General features: G+C 45.0%; 1 protein-coding gene across 2 annotated transcripts in view; it reads left to right on the top strand.

Moving 5' to 3' along the window:
• The window catches only part of LOC148474224 (tRNA wybutosine-synthesizing protein 4-like), a 289,412-nt gene that overhangs the window by 248,185 nt on the left and 23,178 nt on the right, over positions 1–18,049 (top strand). The gene's annotated exons all lie outside the window — the stretch shown is intronic.

Genomic DNA, 18,049 nt, shown 5'->3' with positions numbered 1-18,049 from the left:
GACATAAAAAATACAGTATTGGTTGTGCGAACATGCAAATGCTGTGAATGTGATATCCATCCAATTTACTGTAAGTTTAACAGTATGGCATTCAGTACAAATTACAACAGTGGAGCACTCGCCACCCAGCGGTTAAGCACTGTATTACATGCAATTACAAAAGTGGAGCACTCGCCACCCAGCGGTTAAGCACTGTATTACATGCTGTAGCATATCCTTCGTTGAAGAATACCACGGTATGCCACAAGTCCATGGCGCGACTCAGAGGCCTGCACGCCACGCCACAAGTCCATGGCGCGACTCACGCCACACCATGAGCAACAAAATAGCTGGGCAGATCTGTAGTTTCAATGTACAAATATACTGGCAATGAAATGAAGCTGATCAATAGATGCCAAAGTCTCTCCACAGTAGTAAAAGTGTTCCACTGAAAAAATAAAATAAAAACCAGTGGATGTGGGGGTTGCACTGGAACTAGGTGGCAATGTCACTGGATGAATAAATAGTACCTTAGTAGGATCCAACACCGTGGACAATGGCTGAATGCGTGACTCCCCAATAGGAGAAACGGGCTGTGGTGTGACGCTGTATAATCCTGCGGCTCACCAAATAAGGCAGCCCGCTGTTGGGGCTTCTCCGTATTGATGCTCTCAGCCTGTACACGCTGACCACAGAGTAGGATGGTGCGGCTGTGGGTTACTGCTGTGTGGAAAGTCCGCCAAGCCCCGACAGGCTGTCCACTTAGGGTCCCCGCTGTGTGCTGTGAGCCCATGCACCCTGACCGCCGGGTCCGTGAGGTGGTTGAGGAGGAGGCGGCTGCAGCATGGTCTGTGCAGCAACAGACGTAGTGTAGGGAACCAAGATGAGTAGTAGCAAGCACTGGCAGGTGTGATGTCTCAGCGGTGGGGAGACCCAGAGGAGAAGTGATCAGCTGTATATCTCCATTTGTAAAAGCAGCAGCATATAGCGCAATAACCTTAATGCGTTTCTCCGGGACAACACTCCCGGTTACTTCAGAAGGAGTGCTGGAATGATTTGCAGTCCCATGAAAGGTTTAAATAGGCTGCATAATCACACACCTTTCATTAATAAGTAATTAACACTTTGTTCATACCATGGTCTCAATCAGTTTAATGCATTGCATGGAAAATAGAATAAAGTAAAAATAATCATACTGAGTAACATTCTTTTTTTAAAAAAAACAATATATATGCAAAAAAACATACATTAAGAAATGACTATTGATTATTATTAATTGAGATTTATTTACAAATAATACAATATATAATTTAAAAAAACATAAAATCTTTGGTTCTAAATTCTCTAATAGTCTGAACATACAGAATATATTCTCAAAAATATATAAAAACTGATGACAGAATAGTGTGGAGGAGAATCAAATATATGTTTTTTTATAGCATTCTATTGAAAAATTAAATGATTCAACAAATTAATAATTTATTTTATTTTTCTTCTTGGTCTCAATAATTTAAATTTACAGTTTAACTAATGCCCATATTATTTCTGGATTATAATTGATATCACACTTCTATCAAAACCCTCATACATAATTAAGCTGCTCTAGTCTGAATGTACTATAGATAAACAACAAAACCAACAGAATCCGAATAATATTGGAATGAAAAAACTCCATCTTAAATATCTAATTCTATTTTACTAGATAGAGATCCCTCATCAGTATATCACAAAGATCTACATCAAATGTTGACCTACCGAGAATTAGGCGTTCTATCCAAAGATGAATTTAATTTTCTTTTCTGCACTTATCCGATCACACCCACCTATTATCACCTTCCTAAAATCCATAAATCACTACACAATCCACCGGGACACCCTATTATTTCTGGTGTAGGTTCTTTAACAAATCTCTCACACTGTGTGGATCAATTTTTGCAGACTCGTGCTGTGGCTCTGAGATCTCACTTACAGGATACCACTCATTTTCTAAATTTAATCTCTGGAATTGAGTGGGAATCAGATTTCCAATTCTTGACGTGATGTATTCTCATTATATACTAACATCCCGCATATGTTTGACCTTTTGGCAGTTGAAAATAGTCTAAGGGAGGATTCGGGGATCTTGGAGCTACAGCGCACATTTATCTTAACATTGATCAAATATATACTTACCCACAATTTTTTTTTTTTCAATAGCACTTATTATTTACAGACTCTTGGCACGGCAATGGGGACCAGGTTCGCGTTGAGTTATGCGAACATCTACATGTGTGCATTCAAACAACACCATGTATGGGATAGCGGGTTCGGTGCGAACCTGGTCCTCTACACCAGATATATAGATGATTTATTTTTCATTTGGAGAGGGGATTCACATTCTATCACTCAGTTTGTTAATCATCTTAATTCAAACACATTTAATATCACGAGCACTGCACATTCACACGTAATTAATTTTTTGGATATAAGGCTTGCAGACTCAGAGAATAAGATTGTTACATCAACATTTACCAAAGATGTAGATTGTAACAACTATCTTTAATATACTAGCAATCACCAAAAGACATGGTTAAATAATATCCCCAAAGGGCAACTGCGAAGATTGAAATGCAATTGCACCGATGATAACAAATTCAGGGAACAAGCGTCACAACTAATGGTCTCTTTCAAAGAAAAACCCTATCCAGAAAAGTTACTTGAGACAGCCTATGATGAAGCAAATGTACTAGATAGATCCTCATTGTTACTTTCTAATTGTGAAAAAAATAAAGTAAAAAATAAGGAACAAATGGTTTCTGATGACAATCGAATAGATAGATCGATTGTCTTTGTATCCAAGCAAAACAGCGCCTCATTTAAAATGAAACAAATTATTAAAAGTAATTTTCATCTTTTACAACTGGATCCTATCCTAAAGAAAGAATTCAGAAACCACCCAACGGTCATTTTCAAAAAAGCAGACAATTTAGCCCCCAGTCATTTTAGGGAATCAAATAGTAATACAATGATCAAAAAATCCTCTATAATACCTTGGGCCAATAAACCAATAGGCTGCTTCAGATGCAACCATAATAGATGCATCATTTGCAAATCAATAACTAATAGGTCGAATATATTTACCTGTGAAGTAACTGTAGAGGCTCACTTTATTAAGTCCTTTGTGAACTGCGAGACAGACTTTGTGGTCTATTTATTATCATGTCCTTGCAAAAAGCAATATATTGGACGTATGACTAGAACATTTTAAATTAGGTTCCTCGAGCACTGTAGGAACATTAAAAAAAAGTTTTCAGAACCACAGTCTGTCACGTCACTTTTCAGAGGTACATAATGCTAGGCCAGATCTTTTGACTGCTATCATAATAGAACAGATTGGACACAGAGAGAGGAGGCGACAGATACCAGAAGTTGTGTGCCAGGGAAGCATACTGGATACATGTTATGCACACACTTTTCCCAGAAGGACATAATGAAACCATAGAATTAGATATTTAAGATGGAGTTTTTTAATTCCAATATTATTCAGATTGTGTTGGTTTTGTTATGTTTATCTATAGTACATTCAGACTAGAGCGGCTTAATTATGTATGAGGGTTTTGATATAAGTGTGATATCCATTATAATCCAGAAATATTATGGGCATTAGTTAAATTGTAATATTAAATTATTGAGACCAAGAAGAAAAAAAATAAATAAATTATTAATTTGTTGAATCATTTAATTTTTGCAAATAGAATGCTATTAAAAACATTTGATTCTCCACACAATCCTGTCATCATAGTTTTTATATATTTTTGAGAATATATTCTGTATGTTCAGACTATTAGAGAATTTAGAACCAAAGATTTTATATAATCTGTTTTTTAAATTATATATTGTATTATTTGTAAATTAATCTCAATTAATAATAATCAATAGTAATTTATTAATGTATGTTTTTTTCATATATATTGTTTTTTTATTTATTTTTGTTTAAAAAAGAATGTTACTCAATATGATTATTTTTATTCTATTTTCCATGCAATGCATTAAACTAATTGAGACCATGGTATGAACAAAGTGTTAATTACTTATTAATGAAAGGTGTGTGATTATGCAGCCTATTTAAACCTTTCATGGGACTGCAAATCATTCCAGCACTCCTTCTGAAGAAACCGGGAGTGTTGTCCTGGAGAAACGCGTTAAGGCTATTGGGCTATATGCTGCTGCTTTTACAAACTGAGATATACAGCTGATCACTTCTCTGGGTCTCCCCACCACTGAGACATCACACCTGCCAGTGCTTGCTACTACTCATCTTGGTTCCCTACACTACGTCTGTTGCTGCACAGACCATGCTGCAGCCGTGTCCTCAACCTCCTCACGGACCCGGCGGTCAGGGTGCACAGGCTCAGCACACAGCGGGGACCCTAAGCGGACAGCCTGTCAGCGCTTGGTGGACTTTCCACACAGCCGTAACCCACAGTCGCACCATCCTACCCGGCGGTCAGCGTGTACAGGCTGAGAGCATCAATACGGAGAATCCCCAACAGCGGGCTGCCTTATTTGGTGAGCCGCAGGATTATACAGTGTCACACCACAGCCCGTTTCTCCTATTGGGGAGTCACGCATTCAGCCATTGTCCACGGTGTTGGATCCTACTAAGGTACTATTTATTCATCCAGTGACATTGCCACCTAGATCCAGTGTAACCCCCACATCCACTGGTTTTTATTTTATTTTTTTCAGTGGGACACTTTTACTATTGTGGAGAGACTTTGTTATTTATTGATCAGCTTCATTTCATTGCCAGCATATTTGCACATTGAAACTATGTTTATTTTTTTCCATTGCTTGTAACATTTGTATATTAAATTGTTTTTTATATTGTCTACTAGCGCTACCTTGTTTCCTTTTTCTTGCCATTGGAGACAGTCTTCGTGGGACTGTAGCAGCCAGAGAGCCCAGTAGAGCTAAACCAAGCCATAGGGGGCCAGGAGGCCTGAGTTCAGACCTGTAGGAGGCAGGAAGGACCATAAACCTCTCAGACTGTGTGACGCAAAAGCAGCTAAGCTGCAAGCTAAGGAAGCCAGTGTCCATACCTGCAGGAGACAAGGAGGACCACAAAAGAAACTTTGTGTTAAAGCCAGGCCAGATCCTGTGATAGATTCTGCAGGAAGCAGAGATCAACTTTGGACTTTATTCGCAGACTAGCTACCCATAGTTTAGTCAGTGGTGAAGAAGTTAGTCAGTGCCCTAAATGGGGGCTAGACATTTGTTGTTTTCTTTGTACAGTATGCTGACAGTAAACCACTTATCTATTATTTATACCTGAAAAGACATGTGGACCCTGATTGAGGACCTTACACTGCATCAGGACACCCATCTACCAACTAATTACCCCAAGTTATTACAATATATACAGTACATTTTATCATTTTTATTAGCACTTGGGTTTTTTTCTTGTGTGTTTTTCTTTATGGACATTTTTACATCTATTTTAGAGTGTTTCATTAACTAAATTGTATTCAGGAGTGACATAGACTCCGCTAGGTGCTGCCGCCTTTCAAACCACCTTAACACTTTTGTCCTAAAAAAGTATTGCTTCCTTTTAGTTTTATTGGACCGCCAGCTCCTCTATGAAACTAGCTCTTCTGTCTGACCCTCATAATATTTCAAGTGAAGGTTTCAGTAGCCAGGACAGTGGATTGAGTTTTGTAGGAAGCCTCAACAAATGAGAGATAGTGTATTAGAGCAACGCTGGGCAGTATCATTATTGATGTGGACCCTGTGCAGTGATTTTTGCTAGTAATTTCAATTTACTGAACTAGCATAAACTCTCATTTCATGTTATGTTTTATTTATTTTTCTTGAATTTGCAAGAATGGTTAATAGAAGCTTTCAATTTTTATGTCTCAACTCTGCATGATATTGTTGTATTTGGGACTCGTTAAATATACAATATTCCACTGATGGTTTAAATATATTCTGTGGAGTCTAGTTAGTGCCCAAAACTCCACCATTGGATTAGACACTTGAAATTCAGACTGCCAGTGTTAAGTAACCGGTTTTCTGGGATTACATAGAATTCTTGATTTGCAAACTTCCAAATTCTCAATGGTTCTGTAATCTTGGAACCTATAATATAACCCACTATGTTACCACTGAATTCTATTTCAATAGTATTAGATATAGTATAAATACCAATCGGATCATCATTTGGATTGACGGCTACATTTAATAGTCATTGTACTAATCTAAAATGTATGTGTGTATATTTTATTGTAATTATTGTCAATCGTACATATATATGTTTAGGTTCTAGCTTTGGTTATAAATCTTTGTTGTGTTTTTGTTTTAACCACCCTAAAAGGTTTTGGCTTTGAATCTCTTAAAAAAACACTAAATTCTTGTTATTTGGATTGGTTTTTGTTCCTACAGTGTTATCATTACCATTCATTTCCAGCCATTACCAGTAAATTTTTACCACATCACAGCCCGCATTGTTGTTTAATATTGGCCTCAGGTGGTAGCGAGCTGGCTGGCTAAACTAAGCCACAGCAGTAACACAAACATGTTGCAGTTTAAAAGGATATAGCACATTTAAGAAATGTAGTGGAACAGCAGTGCCAGAGAGAATGGCAGTTTAATAAACTATACAAATCTATAGAATGTTTTCATTACTCAAGAACTAGATCAAAGACCCAAGAATAGGTAAATGGAGGTGGATCATTTTGTGGAAGCCAGGTAAAGCATTGATTGGTTACTAACAATACTGTAGTAACTCTCAAGAAAGATGGAAAAAAATATTAAAAAACAAGTTTCCAAAATCCCAAAGAGATTTTTAAAGTGTGCACTAAATCCAAACAGCAAATCAGAGTCTTCAGGACAATACAAGAGATTCAAGGCAGAGTAACAACCTAGTCGAGGACGATAATTATTAATTACGGTATGATTTGATGGATCTATGTTGTGTCTGTGGAGAAGCTGCAGGAAACGGGCCTTTCTACTTCAGGGTCCATAGGGTATCCATAGGATACCTTGGGGTATAGGTGATGACGTCAGGCATCGGGCACCATAGAGTTAAAGCTTTCAGCCTCCCAGGATGCACTAGGGTCCCCCTCCTATACCCCACCCCTGAGCCAAGGCACCTCAGTTTAGTTTGGTGCCTGGCCAGAGTCGGATACACCTGTCAGAGGGGGGCTTAGAAGAGCCCCTGAAGCTTTCTACAATGCAGCTGTGGCTGCACATCTGGAAGTACAGCATGGACCGTCAGTGCTGACGTCCATGCTGTCTTCCCTACACCCCCGCCGGTACCAGAACGCCGGTACCGATCCGGGAATGCTGGTAAGCATCTGGGGTCACAGCTAGCGGTGACCCCAGATGTTTTGGGTCCATGGCCGGATCTAAGGGGGACAGCAAGGTAAGCAGCGGGGCCCCGCGGTGGGACCATGCTGAACATGGTCCACAGTCCCCAGGCAGGGGGCTCCCTGGGGACTGGCTGCAGCATGGAGCCAGGTACTAACCTGCGCTTCCACTACCCCCCTGGGACAGCTGGACCATGGCTGAGCGGTAGCGCTGCAGCGTCCCAAAGGTTAAATGCATGCCAGGGGAGCACGCCTTCCCTGTCTCACAGCCAGCGCCTCCCCCGCTGCACACAGCCCTCTCTGCACACACCAACTGGCCCTGTGGCAGCGCTCCTCCCCCAGGCCGGCCTCCTCTATGCTCCTCGGCGGCCATCTTATCTAATGCATGGTGAACGCTGCTGGAAGCCTGGAAAGGTGGCATCGCGGTCTGGGTCCCCCGGCATACCTCTCCTCCATTAAGGTTCAGGTCAATGTATGCAGCGCTGTGTCCTACCAGGCTCTGTCTGCGTAGTTGAGAATCAGCGCTGATAGTGCAGGAATTCATTTTCTTTGCATTGTATGTGACTTCTGCTAGCGCTGCTGCCTGTACTTTCATTTTCTACTGTCGGCCATTCACTGTCCATGATCTCTTTCTGCTAAAGCCCTTGCGGTGCGGTGATTGCAGGGTGGTCTCACGCTATACTAAAAGTATCAGTGAGAGGAGTCACATACTTACCATCATGTCTGAGAGTGACTTTCCTCTCCAGCTTCGGTGTACTACATGTAAGGTACCAATAGCGGAGGGGGAGGGTAGCGTGGAGGGGCTATGTCGGCAGTGTTATCTATTGGCGTGGCCAATTACTGTCACTGCCCCAGTACAGGATCCGCCCTGGGCTTGTTTCGCCAAAGCACTTACAACCCTGGTGGGCCAGTTAGCTCCGCAGCCTGCGTTCTCACAGATGGGATTGTCCCAGCAGTCAGTGGTGTCATCACCCATGCTGGGTTTCCTGAGACAATTGATGGTACACCACAGTCTCCCTATTTCCCCTCCCCAAGTCTCTCAGGAGCCTGCGTGGGTTAATTCGCTGACAAGTTCTGTACAGCACTTGTTGGACGTGTTTACAAGGGGAGTCTGTGCTGCGGCCACATAAGCGGCCGGTGGCGTCTCTGTCTGCTCCTTATGAGGATGACGACGTGATGTCTTATGATGGGGAGATTCTGGATCTTTCTGACCAGGAACCTCTCCATACTAAAGAGGCGGATGCTAGGTCCAAGGTATATATTCCTGGACTTATTCGGGCAGTCCGCACAGTTTTAGTGATTGAGGATGATGAGCCTCCGGTGTCCAAATCTAAATATGCCTTTTTTAAGGATAGTAAGGGTGATGCCACAGTGTTTCCTCTTTCGGGTTAGTTAGTGGACCATTTAGAGGAGGCGTGGAAACAGCCTGGCAAACGGTATCAGCCTCAGAGGCGTTTGGCGGTGGCTTATACGTTTGCGGATAATTATTTTTCTAAGTGTGAGTCACCTCCACAGGTGGATTCTCATGTGACACGCCTGGTCCGTAGTGCTACATTGCCCATGCCCTCCATGTCTTCCTTGAAGGATGCTACGGACCGTAAGGTAGAGATCTGCCTAAAGTCCGTTTATTCCCTTGCAGGGGGGGCAGCTAGCTTTGTTGGGTAGCCAGAGCTATGGAGCGCTGGGCTGATACTTTGGCGGAGTCTTTCGATTCCGACTGTTCGGCTGATAGGCAATATCCGGGATTCGGCCACTTATATCAATGAAGCGGCCTTGGATGTCAGTACCCTGGCGTCTCAGATTTCTTCAGCTGTGGTAGCTGCTCGGCGCACCTTATGGTTGCGATCTTGGAAGGCGGACGCTGATTCCAAGAAGGGCTTGGAAGCTTTGCCTTTTAATGTAGAAGTCCTATTTGGTCCGGATCTGGACAAAATCGTAGCAACACTGGCGGCAGCCAAGTCGGCATGTCTTCCGTCTGCTGCCGTTCCTTCCAGTTCTGGTAGGTTGTCCTTTCAGCCTTACAGGGCACAGGGTAGGCCTAAGACTCAGTCCTTTCCCAGACAGGCTGGTCCCAAAAAATCGGGCAAGCCCCGGAAACAGGCCTGGAGTACCAGACGTCTGGCCCCTAAGCCAGATGACAAGCCTGCGGCCTGACGGTCCGGGCCTCCCTTTGGGGGATCCCAAAGTGGGAGGCCACCTGCTGCAGTTCGCCCAGTGTTGGTTGGTTACCACGACAGACACTTGGGTTCACGAGGTGGTTTCTCACGGGTATGCCCTCTCCTTTCAGCACAGGCCCCCGTCCCGATTCTTCACCACGGATCTTCCATCAGACCGTAACAAAGCAGTGGAACTGCGGAAAGTTTTGCACACTATGCTCCAGGCTGGAGTTATAGTGCCTGTTCCATTCTCCCAGAGGGGCCAGGGTTTCTATTCCAGTCTGTTTTTGGTGCAGAAACCCAATGGGTCATATCGTCCGATCCTCAGCCTCAAAGCACTCAACAAGTCTTTGCGGGTGCCGAGGTTTCGGATGGAGACCCTATGGTCCATCATTCTGGCGCTGGAACCTGGGGATTACATGGTGTTGGACATACAGGACGCTTACCTGCATGTCCCTATTCTTTTACGCCATCAACAGTTTCTCAGGTTTGCAATCCGCAACGACCACTTTCAGTTCCGGGCATTACTTTTTGGGCTGGCGACAGCACCACGTGTATTCACCAAGGTGATGGCGGTCATTGCTGCTTCTCTGCGGCTGCAGGTAGTCCGCATGTTAACGTACTTGGACGACCTTCTGTTGGTGGCAGGATCTCCAGAGCTCCTTCTACGTCATTTGGACCTGACCATTGCGTTACTGCAACGGCACGGCTGTTTGATAAACTGGCAGAAGTCCACCCTGATCCCGTCTCAGCGGATTCTGCACCTCGGAGCCTTATTGGACTCCGGACAGCAAAGGATCTATGTGACGGGGGAAAAGATCTCTGTCTTGCAGTCGAGGGTGCGCAGTTGTCTGCAGAGTTGCCGTTTGTCTCTACACTCGGCGATGAGGTTACTGGGCTCCATGGTGTCAGTATTCGACATGGTGGAATATGCCCAGTTTCACTCCAGACCTCTGCAGCAGTTGATCCTGTCCAAATGGAATGGACTGCTTCAGAGTCTAAAATCACAGACAATGGTGCTCACTCCGGAGGTTCGCCTGTCTCTAACCTGGTGGTTGCAGATGACCCATCTCAACAAGGGTCGTCCGTTCTGGGTGGCGAATTGGGTCCTGTTGACAACGGACGCCAGTCTTCGGGGCTGGGGAGCAGTCACTGGTCCACACTTGTTCCAGGGCAGGTGGACTCGGGCGGAAACAGAGCTTCCAATAAACATCTTGGAACTTCAAGCGGTTTTCAATGCTCTCCAGCAGGTACATCGGGTTCTCCAAGGTCACCCCGTGCAGGTCCAGTCGGACAACGCCACCACCATGGCCTACATAAATCGGCAAGGAGGAACACGAAGTCGGGCGGCTCTCGTGGAGGTGTCCCAAATCCTGGTTTGGGCGGAGCAAAATCCCTCGGCCTTATCAGCAGTATTCATCCCGGGAGTCCTAAACTGGGAGGCGGACTTTCTCAGTCGCAAGGACGTTCATCCGGGGGAATGGTCTCTGTACCAGGATGTCTTTCAACTTCTGGTGGACAGGTGGGGTCTTCCAGAGATCGACCTCATGGCGTCACGGCACAACAACAAGTTGCCTGTGTACGGGTCTCGCACAAGAGATGAAAAGGCGTCCCTGATGGATGCTCTGTCCATCCGGTGGACGTTCCAGTTTGCTTATCTGTTTCCTCCGTTTACCCTTCTTCCACTGGTAATCCGGATATTCAAACAGGAAGGAGGGACGCTCCTGTTGATAGCTCCCGCGTGGCCTCGGAGGCTCTGGTTCTCAGACCTCCAGGGACTGTCCGTGGACATTCCTCTACGGTTGCCGTTACGACCGGACCTCCTGTCACAGGGTCCTTGTCTTCACCCGGATCTGACTCGGCTGTCTTTGACGGCGTGGCTGTTGAGACGGCCATGTTAAGGTCCAGGGAGTTTTCCAGCTCTGTAGTGCAAACAATGCTAAGGGCTCGGAAACCATCCTCTGCAAGGATATACCATCGGGTATGGCTTACGTTCTTCCAGTGGTGTCGAACGAGAGGTTATGCCCTACGGGAGTTCCGCCTGTCTAGGGTGTTAGCTTTCCTACAGGCGGGACTGGACCATGGGCTTCGCCTTGCGTCTCTGAAGGTGCAGGTGTCTGCCCTGTCCGTCTGGTTTCATCGTAGGATTGCTGCAATCCCTGATGTGCGCACCTTTATGCAAGGTGTTCTCAGAATTCAGCCAACTTTTGTTCCACCGGTGGCACCTTGGGATTTAGCTGTGGTCCTGAGAGCTCTCCAGGGACCGCTGTTTGAACTACTGGGCTCAGTGGACCTCAAATGGCTGACAGTTAAAACAGTTTTCCTTCTGGCCATTGCTTCGGCCAGACGTGTTTCTGACTTAGGGGCTCTCTCCTGTAGACCCCTTTTCTGATTTTTCATAGGAACAGGGCGCACTCGTCCTGGTTTTCTTCCTAAAGTTGTTTCCAGTTTTCACATCAACTAGGAAATCATTGTTCCGGCTTTTAACTCACCTGATCTTTCAGTGGGTGAGGCCACTTTGGATGCTGTGCGGGCCTTAAGGATTTATGTTGACCGCACTTCTTCTTTTAGGAAGTCGGACACCTTGTTTGTCCTCTATGGCTTCCGTAAAAAGGGTTGGCCTGCTTCAAAGCAGACTTTGGCAGGCTGGATTCGTATGGCCATTTCAGAAGCTTATCTTCATGAAGGCCTTCCGGTTCCTTCCTCTGTGAGGGCTCATTCCACTAGGTCTGTGGGTCCTTCGTGGGCAGCTCAACGTGGTGCCTCTGTGGTCCAGATCTGCAAGGCTGCCAAGTGGTCCTCTGTCCATACCTTTGTGAGGTATTATGCGCTTGACACCTTTGCCTCTCAGAATGCTTCCTTCGGGTGGCGGATTCTCCTTTCAGCACAGGAGCGTCCCCACTCTTAAAGGATACTGCTTTGGGACATCCCCAAGGTATCCTGTGGATACCCTATGGACCCTGAAGTAGAAAATATGAGAGATGGTAAGAACTTACCTTTGTTATCTCTATTTCTACGAAGTCCATAGGGTTCCACAGGACTCCCGCCCTGTCGCACCTGTACTGCAGATGGGCTTTGCTCTGTTCACCGGTTTTTCCATCTCCCTCTGGTGAGAATGTGATTCTTGTGTGTGTCCAGATCTTTTTTCTCTCTCTTCCTTCTCCTCCTCCGGCCTATGGCTTGGTACGTAACTGAGGTGCCTTGGCTCGGGGGCGGGGTATAGGAGGGGGACCCTAGTGCATCCTGGGAGGCTGAAAGCTTTAACTCTATGGTGCCCGATGCCTGACGTCATCACCTATACCGCAAGGTATCCTGTGGAACCCTATGGACTTCGTAGAAATAGAGATAACAAAGGTAAGTTCTTACCATATCTCATATTATATGCCTGGATGAGAAGCTGATGATGGATGGCATTGCAAGATACAAAAGAACATGAATTCCCTAGTAAAGTATACACTGCTGTCAAACACACAATTTTTGCAAACCCCATAATGAAAAGTGGTGCATGATGGATTGTCCTTGTGCCCTCCGACCCACCCTTATTATGTATATTAAAAAAGACATGCACAGTTTACCAAGCCAAGCACTTCAGAGTATAAGGACTGCCACAGACTGAACTACAAATGGGCTTAAGGCGGCAACAGTGTTAATCTTTGTCATTATCATCCTCATCACTGTTGTTAATATCTTCATTGCACTATTAGCTCATCCACACTGGAATCCACTGTTTCAAAAGTCTCTCGACTTTTGCTTTAATTGGTGGCAAATGTCTTCCTCATAGAATTTATAGTTAATTTTATCAACATCAGGTTTTTCCACATTTTTGATGTAAATAATTGTTGTCAATTCTTTTAAGCCTGACCGGATGTCATAATGTTTCACTCTGGTGCTTTAAGTTTAGTTTCATTTCCTATTTCAGCTTCTCTAGCTACTATTCAAGTAGTTTAATTGAGGATATGACCTGACTCAGGCTAGCAGTGTCTGAACTTCATTGATTACAATTTCAAATTGTTTCAGTAGCATGCATAAAATGGAGAGTATTCCCCACTGTGCTGTACTAAGGCAACAACCCCATCTCTATTTTTATTATTATTTATATGGTGCCACAAGGGTTCTGCAGCAACTTACACAGTACTGTACATAAGCAAATGAGCACACAAGAAACCAGCAATCAAAACACTTCAATAAGCAGCATGTCATCCACTGCCAAGTGTTAGGTGGCATTATTGGGAGTAAGGAGTAAATGATGGTATAAGTTAGGGTAGGAAAAGCATGTGAGGAAAGAGGGCCCTGCTTGTGAGAGCTTACATTCTAAATGGGAGGGGCAGACACACGGGAGTGACATAGATGGGGAAGAAAGTGAGGAAGGATCATTGTGCAGTGGGTTAGAATGACAGCTGGAAGGCGATGAAGATTTGTGTCTTTAGAGCCTGTTTGCAGGTTAGTAGAGAGATGGAGAGTGTGATAGAGGGAGAGAATCCCAGAAGTACTGTAGGAAGCAGCATAGGCAATATCTTGGAGATAGGAGTGGGAGGAAGTAATCAGTTGGCAGGACAGGTGGCATGCATTTGTGGAGTGACATGGGTGGGCAGGTGTGTGATGAGAGATGAGGTCAGAGATCAAGGGCAAGTTTTTAAAAATGTTAGAGACAAGTGCATGCTTTACTGCAGAAGGGACAGTGCATGAAGAGAGGGAGAGATAAAGGAGGTTGTAAAGATGAGAACAGGCAAAAGGAGAGATGTAGCAGAGGAGGAAGGAGGGGATAAGGTGAAGGGGGATGTCGAAGACCGGATTAGGGCAATGACTTTCTCTGCAGATACAGGGGAAAAAGATGTCAGAGTTGGTAAGATGGATAGGGTTGGGTGGTCTTGCAAAGGAGGTATGTTCTCCAAGCACTGAATCATATAAAGGGTGTAATTCCACTTACACCCTTTATACATTTCTTGCTTCAGTAGGTGACATGGCAAATGGAACTGTTGTTGCTTCCACTGCAATCTTTTTCATTCGGTTGCTGAATGTCGAAAATGCCCAGATTTTTTTTAGGCCACAGTCAGCATTTCCATCACGCACCTGTCAGTGTTTAAGAAATTCTGAACCACCAAGTTCAAAGTCACCAGTTGTAATGCTCGTACAATGTTAATTGCATTTTGAGAAATGACAAATCATGACGAGACTCTTAGCGAGGTAAGCCATTTTGCTATCACATACCTGAGTTTTTCCAAAGATTTAAACCAGTATGCCTCTTAGTGAAGCCAGTGATACAAAGAGTAGCCTGCCTGTGAATGAGCTGGTGTTGTGTATTAGATCCAGCTGCTGCTGCAGTTGATATACCCCCCAGTGGGCTGTCACACTCATGTAATCTTTAGTATAATCAGTACTGCTTATCCACATATCTCTAGTTAAGTACAGTGGCAATTTCTAGACCAGTGATCATTTATTTTAATTTTTTTAACGTCCTGGTACAGGTGAATTACTGTTCTGGTAAAATGGAATCGAGATGGAATTATGTAGCGGACACACATGACTTCAGCTCATTTTCTAAAACCGGATATAATGCTAACATAGCCGTTATGGCTTCAGTGGTCTGCTGAATAAACAGATGGCGGCTGTCATACTAGGTTCCTCTTGAAAATGTTTGTTTCACAGTCAATTGATGATTAAAACTACTATTCTTCTGATCCCCGCCTGTGATTAAGATTCACCCCCAGAAGCAGCTTCTCTAGTTCACAAAGTTTCTTCTTGGGAATTCTGGATAGGGGAGGAGTCTGTTGGCCTTTTGTATGCAGGAGAACTACCTCTAATCATTAATGAGAAGGTTGACAATGAAGGTGTTTTCCGTAGAGATACTGTAGCATGTGCAAGGACCTATGCATACTACTGTTAGCTGAGGCTGGTCTGCTTGTTATTATTTTACAGGATTTTTCAGATTTTGTTTAATAACTCACTTCAAATGACATAACGGAAGAAGTGCCTAGAAAGTTGACATCCCTACCTCTACTTATTTTTCCCTCACAAATAGTACAGATTCCTTGAGAAATGTCAAGATATGGGAAAAAATTATCATTATCCAAATTGTCCAACTTATCATCTAGTGTTTACGCGGCTTAATACACATCACTGCCTCACTGACAGTAATGCACAGCACTGCCTCACTGACGGTAATGTGCAGCACTGCCTCACTGACAGTAATACACAGCACTGCCTCACTGACAGTAATACACATCGCTGCCTCACTGACGGTAATGTGCAGCACTGCCTCACTGACAGTAATACACATCACTGCCTCACTGACAGTAATACACATCACTGCCTCACTGACAGTAATACACAGCACTGCCTCACTGACAGTGATACACATCACTGCCTCACTGACAGTAATACACATCACTGCCTCACTGACAGTAATACACAGCACTGCCTCACTGACAGTAATACACATCACTGCCTCACTGACAGTAATACACAGCACTGCCTCACTGACAGTAATACACATCGCTGCCTCACTGACGGTAATGTGCAGCACTGCCTCACTGACAGTAATGTGCAGCACTGCCTCACTGACAGTAATACACAGCACTGCCTCACTGACGGTAATGTGCAGCACTGCCTCACTGACAGTAATACACAGCACTGCCTCACTGACAGTAATACACAGCACTGCCTCACTGACAGTAATGCACAGCACTGCCTCACTGACGGTAATGTGCAGCACTGCCTCACTGACAGTAATACACAGCACTGCCTCACTGAGTAATACACACCACTGCCTCACTGACAGTAATGCACATCACTGCCTCACTGACAGTAATACACAGCACTGCCTCACTGACAGTAATACACAGCACTGCCTCACTGACAGTAATACACAGCACTGCCTCACTGACAGTAATCCACAGCACTGCCTCACTGACAGTAATCCACAGCACTGCCTCACTGACAGTAATACACACCACTGCCTCACTGACAGTAATGCACACCACTGCCTCACTGACAGTAATGCACACCACTGCCTCACTGACAGTAATGCACACCACTGCCTCACTGACAGTAATGCACACCACTGCCTCACTGACAGTAATGCACACCACTGCCTCACTGACAGTAATGCACACCACTGCCTCACTGACAGTAATGCACACCACTGCCTCACTGACAGTAATGCACACCACTGCCTCACTGACAGAAATACACAGCACTGCCTCACTGACAGTAATACACAGCACTGCCTCACTGACAGTAATGCACATCACTGCCTCACTGACAGTAATACACATCACTTTCTCACTTATGGATAGATAATCAAGGGAGAGTCCAGCTGATACAGCTCACTCTGTGTGAGTGGAACTTGGCCCATTATAATGCAGAGAACAAGATGATGGACTCCCAAGGTGAGGTAAAGTTATTAATCCCTGAGGGGGTAGCAGAAGTAATAGGCCGATGTGAGGGGGTAGAGGCTTTTGAGATGGGAGCATGGGGAGAAGTGCAGAAACTCCCCTTCAGCCAACTTCAGCCCTGTTATTAATTTCAGAGAGAGACCCCCAGCCATGGCCTGACAGGGTTCCGTGATGTGGGCCTGTTATTACAGATTACACTTCTCTCTGATACATCAGTAGTGAAGGGACTGAGGTCCACCAAAGAAGAGGGGGAGAGGAATCTAATCTGATATGGGTTGCTCACCACTGAGGATGGTGATTGAACCCAGTGTCTGGGACTCTGACGTAGTGTAGTACTGATGTAGTGTAGTACTGACATGTAGTACTTATGTAGTGTAGTGCTGACATAGGGCCTGATTCAGAGCCGGATGCTCTGACCAGAGCGCTCGCTCTTAATCAGGGCCCTCCTCCATTAAAATGGAGCGTCCTCCTGGACGCTCGTATAGCTGTGGGTCACCACCCACAGCATATACGAGTGTGCAAAAAGATGGTCCCGATGGTCTTGACCATCGCGACCATCGGACTTGCGAGGGAAACCCTGCGGTAGGGTTTCCCAGCCACAAGCCCTGGAGTGTTTTTGGCTCTATCAGAGCCAAAATCACTCCCACTGACATCACTAGTGATGTCAGTGGGGCCGGCTTCAGACGGTAGGCGTTCCCATGGGAACGCCTCCGTCTGGCAGGCACGCCCACCAAAGGGGGCGTGCTGTCAGTCACCATCGACAGCACGCCCCCTTTGGTGCGAGACCCGGAGTGACAGCTTGGCTGTCGCAGTCCGGGTCTCGCGCATGCGCACGACTGAGCTCCCTCCGTCGTGCGCATGCGCAGTGGGGAACATTGACCCACTTGCGAGCGTACTGCCGCTTGCGAGTGGGTCTGAATGACCCCCATAGTGTAGTGCTGACATAGTGTAGTACTGACGTAGTGTAGTACTGATGTAGTATAATAGGGACGTAGTGTAGTACTGACATAGTATAGTACTGATATAGTGTAGTTCTGATTTATTATATTCAAAATGCAGTGCATGCTCTTCTGCTTCTTTCTATGTCAGAATCCATTTTTTGTACATCTGTGAGTGACTGAGTCTGAATCTTTGTGAGGAGCCTCCAGTGTGAGCGGCTGCACATTTATCATAT

The sequence above is a fragment of the Taudactylus pleione genome, unplaced genomic scaffold, assembly GCF_031769625.1.
Source record: "Taudactylus pleione unplaced genomic scaffold, aTauple2 ptg000867l, whole genome shotgun sequence".
NCBI classification, from domain to species: Eukaryota; Metazoa; Chordata; class Amphibia; order Anura; family Myobatrachidae; genus Taudactylus; species Taudactylus pleione.
Note: the sequence above shows the minus strand (reverse complement) of the source record. Positions and strands in the feature narration are given on the sequence as shown.